Source organism: Salvelinus fontinalis, chromosome 39, assembly GCF_029448725.1.
Source record: "Salvelinus fontinalis isolate EN_2023a chromosome 39, ASM2944872v1, whole genome shotgun sequence".
NCBI classification, from domain to species: Eukaryota; Metazoa; Chordata; class Actinopteri; order Salmoniformes; family Salmonidae; genus Salvelinus; species Salvelinus fontinalis.
In genome coordinates this window covers 21,443,945-21,453,448 of record NC_074703.1, presented here as the reverse complement: position 1 = coordinate 21,453,448, position 9,504 = coordinate 21,443,945, and positions in this window count along the sequence as shown.

Sequence of the window (9,504 nt, the reverse complement as noted above, 5' to 3'; positions counted from 1 at the left end):
TTGGAAGTCTGTTCCCAAGTATTCCAACGCATAATAGAGAGACACGTGATCGTATACAAATGTAAGCAAGGTTTGAAATGATTATGTTTTAGTCAAATATATATGTTTTGGCTTCTTTCAGTCAATTTGCAGTCGACAAATGATTTGTAATTATTTTCCAGCCACCCGACCATCCGCTCAAGAAAGAAATCGGCCCGTTGGTGAATCTAGTTGATGATCCCTGGTGTAGCCTATTGTTATTATTTTATTTGTTTCCTATTTATGTTATCCAAAAGTGCCTGGTACAGCCATTTCTTATCAAGATCAGGGGTAAAATATCCCTGCACTGTCCATATTTTAAATGTGTAATTAAATTAAGTCAATTGGGTTTTTTAATTATTAGCGCCAGGACATAGACTGGTATTCAAGCCATGCCAAACTGGTAGGCCACTGACCCTAACCACTAGACCACCCCAGGCCACGATTTAACTGAATTTTTACAGGATACACTTGACACTTTTCTGCTGTAACCTAGTGGCTATATAAAACGACTGTTGGTCATGTGAATGGCTGCATTTCAGATACATTTTTGTGCATTTGAATTTTTGCGTAATAGGCCTAGCATTTGAGCGAGCAAGAGTGAAAATGATTTTGATGAGAACAAGCCATGATCCCAATGACTCGACTGCCCACTCATGGATAGAAAGAGAACTGCTCATTTTCAGGGACTCACCAGGCTCATTCGAATTTCCTATGCGGCTGGTAAATTCTCAGCAAAAAAGAGTGATCAAGTTAAGATCCGTACTAGGCATAATCAATGAGTTAGTCAGCTAACTTTGATAAACAACCAAAAATACCTACTGATTTTCAGGAACATTAAGAAAGCCAAACTTCAATGTGTTTTTGGTAGTTGAGTCAATTACAATGCTCATTTCAAGCTATCCTTTCTAAAAAAATAAAAAATATATTTCTGAATATTTAGTTAAGTTAGCTGGTTAACTCATCCATTCTGCTTTGTGGTATACCCCTCAGATGTTGCGCCTCTATATTTTTGTGTGACTGTTTTATTGTTGTTGTTATACCTGCCAGCCGACCAGGTGTAGAGTGGGGTGAGGGGATGACGGAGATCCGACTCTCGACCACTTGGTGCCCTGTGGTGAGGAAGTTCATGGTCTATCATAGACTCTGTGTCAATCAGGGCACCAAAGGATTATTCCCCTCTGTGTAACCTTGTTTTACCTCACCTGCTGTCTGCAGTCAAAGAGCAAATGTACTGTAAGGCCCATGACAGAATGATATATAGGATTATAGTACCTAATAACCCAGAGCTTTTTCTGGTCAGGAAAATCTCCAGTCCCTGATAATAAGAGGTGATATTTGGTGAGAGCTGGTTGTCAATAGAGATACAGTCCTTTTTTATAAGGACAATATAATGAGGCCAGGTGTAAAGAGGTCATTCAGGTCATCTACTGTCACCCTGGGTGTCACACACAGAGCTGGCCCTGTCCTGACTCCACTTTGGCAGAAATGCTAAGAATGGACATTTACATTCACAGTTGTGAATGGTGTTTTTTGTTCATTTGTTTGTTTTATCAATTGGACTCAGGCCAGGACCCGCAGAGGGTCTTTGTCATTGGTCAACACCAGTAGGCCTTTGTCATTGGTCAGAGCATGTTCTGTGAACTGTGAAAGAACCTATGAGCATCAGCAACATCATCAGCAGCTCTGCCATTATACTGTGCTAGGGCTACATTTCCTGCAGCACGGCAGCTGCATTATCATACTTTACAATACCACAACACAGGGACATGAGCGGGTAAGCCTTCTCTTTCATACCATACAGTACCATACCATACTAACCTACCTTCAATAGGTACTCTACAGTCTTTCTGTTTCACTGAAAACCGTGCTGTTCACCTTTGGTTCACCCACCAACCACTGAGTGTGTTTCCTGCTATATTGAAAACAGACAGTTCTTCTTGTGGGCAAATTTTGTCATCAAACTTTGGCATTAAAGTCTGGAATTCTCTGGATTTATGGTGCTTTCAAAGACAACTGTGAACTTGGAGGAAAAAAACTAGGTTGAATCATCAGGTCAGTTATCTTCAGGTTGGAGCTCTAGAAAGTTCCCGACTTGGAAATCCGAGTTGGATGACCGTTCAAAATGCATTTTCCCAGTCAGAGCTTTTTTTCCCCCCCCAAGGTTCCTGAAGTGCAATTTCCCACTTCTTTTTACCTTTATTTAACTTGGCAACTCAGTTATGAACAAATTCTTATTTTCAATGACGGCCCTGGAACTGCCTTGTTCAGGAACAGAACAACAGAGTTTTACCTTGTCAGCTTGGGGATTTGAACTTCCAACCTTTCAGTTATTAATCCAACACTCTAACCACTAGGCTACCCTGCCACCCCAGGGTAGTCCAACGCTGGATTGACAGCACGGCCAATGTATTCAAACTTTTTTAGCCCAGGGTGTTGAACTTTTATCCTTTTAAGATTGGAAAAGAGACCATTAAACCCAGAAATGGATCCACTCCACTAAATAGCAGGCTAGTGATTGCTTTGCAACACTTGCAGTTAGCAACAGACTCCTTCCAAACCACTCATTGTTGAATTTGCGATTTCCGACTTGTTGTGTAATGTTTATGTCCAATGGCCAATGAGCACCAATACGTTTAATCTATAATTTATCTTTATATGACAAAGATTGAAAATTATTTGCCAGTAGATTGTCAACGCGATTCACGATGATGACTGCTTGTCTAGCTTGCTAGCTAAGATTCTGAAAGTCTGATGTTGACATGATCAGTCCAGTCCAAAGCCACAGTAGATAGAATGTGATTTGACATCATTTTATCTGTGGCCAATGACCTTGAGCCTTCTTGGATGGGCACTTCTAATGTAACTCTATGGCAGCATCCAAGGGACTTGAATTTTCGAGCTCTCGCCGTAGATTTTGCGGTGGCGTAGTGTCCCCCATGAGTGACAGAACACTGAGCCAATCACGGCGCAACTAGAGAACATTACCAACCCCTATGCTACATATTTTCTGCTGGCTGCCCCACCACCAAAGAAAGCACTGAGCTAGGCTGAAACACCTGCATTTTGGAGCTGCCTTACTCATGAAAGCAAAAAAGAGACCATGTTTGTATCTGGCTTCATTATTTTATATTTTTTACATTGTTTGCAAACTGATATGTGACACACGTATTAATGCCAAAATAACATGCAAAACAGGCATCAACCCCCCCCCCCCCCCCCCCCCAAATATATATATTATTCTTTTTTTTTCGCTAAACAGGTGGGGCTCAAAACAGGTGGGGCAGAGCGGGTCACCACTGCCCCCTGGCTGCAAGCAGATGTGTGTGTGTGTGTGTTTTTGTGGGAGAGCTGCTCAGTTCTCTCTGGACAAGGTCATCAGGTCTACTCCATGTCTCCACCAGGCATATATCTCTTTATTTATATGTGTGTACTTTATGTGTGTGAGAGTGTCTGTGACCGAGTGAAAGAGAAAATGTAGTGTTTTAGGTTTGTAGTGTTTTAGGTTTGGGAGATTTAACCTCAGCTCTTACACAGGCTCTCTCACTTGGCTCTGTCTGTTCAGGCCAGGCAGGCCAGGGGAACAGCCCAGGGAACAGGTCTGGGGCTCTGGATGTGGAAACTGGGGCCTGGTGCAACAGAGCAAGGTGACGCCAGACACTACAGAGAGCCTGTTGTTAGGCACTGGGGATAGCAGGGTTATATCCCAAATGGTCCCGTATTCCCTATATAGTGCACTACTTTTGCACAGGGCTTTTGTCAAAAGTACTGTACAACAGGGAACAGGGTGAAATTTGGGACGTAGACCAGGGAGCGCTGGGGACATAGCTGTGTGTGGTGGGAGCCACTATATCTGGTTCTAGTTAGGAAGTCTTTCAGTGGACCCGGGTTGCATTTCATTGTTGTTACCTATGAATAGTCACTTCACCCCCACTTACATGTACAGACTACCTCAACCAGCCTGTACCCCTGCACACTGACTCGGTACCGGTGCCCCCTGTATATAGCCTTGTTATTGTTATTCTTATTGTGTTACTTTTTATTATTACTTTTTTATTTTAGCCTACTTGGTAAATGTTTTGTTCTTCTTGAACTGCACTGTTGGTTAAGGGCTTGTAAGTAAGCATTTCACGGTAAAGTCTACACTTGTTGTATTCGATGCATGTGGCAAATAAAGTTTTATTTGATAACAAGCGGCAGGCGTGAACGCAGCACACACACCGGTGCAGGGAGGAATGACTCATATAGGCGCACACACATGCACAAGAACACTCTGTTTTCTCTCCCTCTCTCTACCATCTCCACCCACTAACTACGTATATGGTCACATTCTGCGAGCAGTGTGAGCTACAGGGGAGGCAGAGAGGGGAGGCAGAAAGGGCAGGCAGGGGTAGGTGGGAAAGGGGCAGAAAGCCGGGTCTTTGACTAACTTCCTCTCTCACAAAATTAATTTGGAAATTTTGATACATTTTACTCTAAGTTTGAAAATTGGCCTGAAATGTTAGTGCTGCTTTGTTACATAATGTCCATTCTGATTCCGAATGCATCCATCTGGGCTCCAGTGTGTTGGTGTGTGTGTGTGTGTGTGTGTGTGTGTGTGTGTGTGTGTGTGTGTGTGTATGTGTTCCTTTTGGCTTGGATGCAAGTGTGTGTGTGTGGGCAAGAGCCGGATGGAGAGAGTGGGAAGTAAAAGAAAGCACCATTCAGTTCCACATTCAGTAACACACAGACAGAGAGCCATAGTGTTCCACCAGCACCGGCTGCAATGACACACTCATTGTTGAATCCATGCAGAGCCAGAAACAAACCAAATCTTGGCCAAGCGAACAAGCACAAATGCCATAAACAATGATATACAGATCTATGATCAAGCTGACTGCTTATTGGCCACACGGACATTCCATTCAGGCATTTCTCTACAGATGATTGGAGGTAGTAAAAGTATTATGACCACCGTGATGCATGCTGACGTCAGAGTGCAGGAAAAGGCTATGAGGACGTGGTGAAAACACTCACGCTGCCTCCCCAATATGCTTAACATCTTCGCTATGTCATTCACCGCTGACCAATCGCTGAGCCCTTTTCCGAGTGGTCAAACGGACCGTTGAGAAGGGTTTAGTTTAGGCAATAACATGTAACCACACAAAGGAGAAGAGGGAATGGAGTAGGCATGTGGAAAGGAAAAGCACTTGTTGACCGGACTGGAGGGAGGTGAGAGAGGGAGGGATAGAGGGGGGAGCGGCTGGGTGGCTTGTTCTTCTCCTACGAATTAGGCCTGTGTACACAGATAGCAGCGGTAGGTAAGGCTTGTCCTGTCTCTCCTCTGAGGATTGTAGACTCACAGGGCCCACCTCCTCCTCTTCTACCACTTTACTACTGGCTGGACACGATACACAGGCCAGGCACAGAACCATCCTACTCAGGTAGAGGAGATGAGAGGATGAAAGGAGGAGAAGGGGAAAGGAGAAGGTGAGAGGGGAAGAGGGGGAAATATAGGCATAAAAGAAGAGCAAAGGGGAGAGGAGGATAGGGGAGAAATGAAATTAGGAGGGAACAGGGAGGAGAGGGTAAGAGGAGAGCGGTGGAGGGGAGAGAAGGACAGGAGGAGAGATGTGGGGAGGGGGAAAGAATGTTATCCCTGGGGGCAAAGATATGGACTGATACAGGTGTCTGAATTAAGAGCTCAGCAGGGAGAAAATGAAGGGGTGTTGGTGACACACATCTCCCATTCGATCCTAGACACGGGTCAGTTTAGCATTTTTTTCTCTAATGGTTTTGGTTATTAAGCTGATCCTAGATCTTTGCCTAGAGGCAAATTCTACCTTGAGCGTTCCAAACGGGAAGCTCCCTCGTCGCTTACGTAAGAGCAGCTAGATCAATGGCTATAAGCTGGGCCACAAACCAAAGTGTTTGGTCCTGAAGCAAAAATCCCAACATAAAAAAACAACAATTCTGACAGTCTGACTAGGAAATGGTCCTTAAAGCGGCAATCAGCAGTTGAAACGATAACAAAGTGCCCTCCCCACCACAGTTTTGTTTGACGCTGAGGGATAGGGCTGGAGAAATGTAACCACTCTTAAATTCACAGAGCTATGGCTGCAGGGACTGATCACCCATGATATCAAAATATAGTTTTAACCAGTTTGGAGTAAAACAAGCTTATATTTAGGGTTCTGATGAGGTACGAAAATGTTACGTAGCTCAAAAAGTTATTCTCTTCAAAAATCAATGGGTACATATCAGTGGAGGCTGCTGAGGGGAGGACGGCTCATAATAATGGCTGGAACTGAGTATTATGGCTGGAATGGAGTGAATGGAATGGTAACACGTGTTTGATACCACTCCATTGACTTCATTCCAGCCATTATTATGAGTGGTCCTCCCCTCAGCAGCCTCCACTGGTACATATCATTAATATATAAATAAATACAAATTATGTAATGACTGCAGATTGCCCCTTTAAGACCACTGCGGTCTACGGCTGGTTATAAATTGTTAATGTGCCCAGATTATATTAGTGACACTGACGTTTAACTCACTGGGTTACAGTATGTTTGTGTAAACAACTTTGCCACCTAGTGGAGAATAGGCACTTGAACAGGATCAATGCCAGCGTCAAATTAGTCCCGTCCACCAGCCGGATACTGTATCTCGCTGTCGAGAGTAATTAGCCTGGGCACAAGGTTAGGATCAAATAGCCCTGGAGAGAGAGAGAGTATAAGGATGATACTCAGATTAGCAATAGGATGACATGTTTAAACAAGTGTGCCCAAAAGAGCTGCTGATATATGCCCCGAATTGCTGACCTGTTAGAAGGCAGCTAGCTGACCCAGCATTGCTCCCTGCCTCCCTCTCTACCCGGCAGGAATGGGACTGCAGAGTCATCACTGTCTTTCTCTCTCTCTGCCCCCTAACCCACCCAACCCCACTTCAGTACACACATGCAACACACATGCGCATAAACACGTGTACAGTACATGCTCATAAAATGTGATTATTTTTGTACATCACTTTCATTACAGCTGCTGATTAATTTGCAATGACAATACACAAACATGCATGGTGACATAGCAGTATGAAAAGTACCTTGAACTCTTGAAGTACTCTTCTGAAGGGAGAGGTAAGGTACACATGACATGGTGGAGTGGCTATCCTACTATGTGACTAACAGCAACACAATACAAACCTACATACTATTTCCACAGGATTGCATGACAGCGAGTTGCCATAAACACAGTCCTTTGAAATCTCATTCAAATCTCATTTTGGGATTTCCGTTTCATCTTCTTTAAAAAAAAATGTAAACAGTCAAACGGTATGTGCTTTAAGTTAAGTAACGTCCAGTAGTAGACCAAGGTGGTCAGAATGACGATTGTGTGTGAATTACTCTGCTAAACCCTCTTATTCTCAATCTCGCTCAGGGTCACTGTGGAGATAAAACCCGAACCAGATGATATTGATATTGGTCGGGAAATGAAAGAGAAGGGATAACGCAGAAGCAAAAAGCTAAGTCCCAAATGGCACCCTATTCCCTATGTAGTGCACCCACTTTTGACCAGAGCCCCAAGTAATGCACTATATAGGGAATAGGATGCCATTTGGGACACACACACAAGATCTGGATCACTATAAAGCCTGTTTTAATAAGCAGCATAAGAACGGGTACCTGCTTTGAAACTGCTGTGGCAGTGGCTTTCTGTGATGTGGTGGTTGGGGTTATTACAAACAGGCTTTACACAAAAGTCAAGACTAATTTCCCTTCTTTTACAGTCTTAATATTACGAAGTGATGGAATAAATGTAAAAAAGTATAAAATAAAAAGGCCTAACACGGTATGATTAAAGAATGTTGTCATGGCATAATTTAGATCATAGCATGATAACACTGATGATTCAATGTTATAATTTGATGGCTCGATGTTATGCTGACTAAACATTATGATTGCATCCGACACACCATTCCATAAAGTAGAGGTGAGATTTTGCCCAAATGCCTAAAACAGACTGATGGCCAGTCTCGAGAAAATACTTTTTTTTTTTTTTTTTTTACAAATGTCTGAAAGGTACTGAAGGCCACAAAGAAGCTCATCAAACACCCTCCTAGTGCCTCATGGACTGGACACATCATCTCATCTCACACAGTTTCCTTGTTCCTGCTCCTCCATGTTTGTTTACATCTCCCATCATCATAAACATGGCCCAGACACCACGCCAACACTTCGACCAACCAATGCAGTCGATGTTGACTGACCGCACTGAACTGAGGCTGGCGTGCAGCTCTCGTCTAGAGGTGGAAACCAGACAAAGCCTTCCTGAGAGATCAAAGTCAAAGTACTTTCATTCCTGATGTGTGTGTGTGTGTGTGTGTTAGAGATCAGAGGGGACACACACGCAAACATGTAAGGCTCTTGCCCACACACACACACTTGCATCCAAGCCAAAAGGAACACACACACACACACACACACACACACACACACACACACACACACACACACACACACACACACACACACACACACACACACACACACACACACACACACACACACGCTCTGAGATCAGAGAGAGGGGCAACATCAATCCATCTGACCATTCTGTCCACAGAGTCTCTCAGTAGCGTTGCGCAGCAGAAGTGTGTGTGCCAACGCTACTCCCTCCAGTCTCCTGAGAAAAATGCTGCTGTCTGCCTCTGACTCAGGTCTGGGCTCACATCTGCATCAGACTGCAGCAGACAGCACTGGCTACATTCAGACTCACTCCTAGGAGCAGAGCACAAGTCTCAAATCACTTTCTATTCCCTGCATAGCGCAATACTTTTCATTAGAGTAATACATCCTATAGTGCACTACTAATGACCAAAGTAAGCAGCTGTGAAAAAAGTGAAAAGATTATGGATATTCGTCATAGTTATCACCTTAATTTAGCTAGAAGGGAGGGTGAGTGACTCATAATGGGGTCATGATGGAAAGGCAGAAGGGTTAGTAGTCCACTGCAGGCTGTGTTCAGCTGCTTGTGGGTGTAAAATCATAACACAAAGCTCCTTGTCTCTCAACACTAGGGGTCAGCCATGTTACAGAGGTAAGGACATTAATTCACATCACACAATACAATTTCCCAGCAAGCAGCTCCTCTACTCTGCCTCAGGCCACAAAACAGGCCCCAGCTGGTTTCTCCTCTACTAAGACTCAGGGTCCGTCCCAAAGGCACCCTATTTCCTATGTAGTGCATTACTTTTGACCAGCGCCAATAGGGCAGCGGTGCACTATATAGGGGATAGGGCGCAATTTGGAACACTGACTTGGACACATCCAAGGCTTCTGACTGTATCCATTATCCAACTGTGTCTGCAGGGCTTTAAATTTGTCCAGGCTTTCTTGATGGACGGCGGTTTCCAGCTGTGTGTAGAAAAAGCAGACCTGACCACATCAGAAGAGTACAGAGGAAAGAAGTGAGCCACATCACAGGCAGCAGCCTGAGCGAAAGC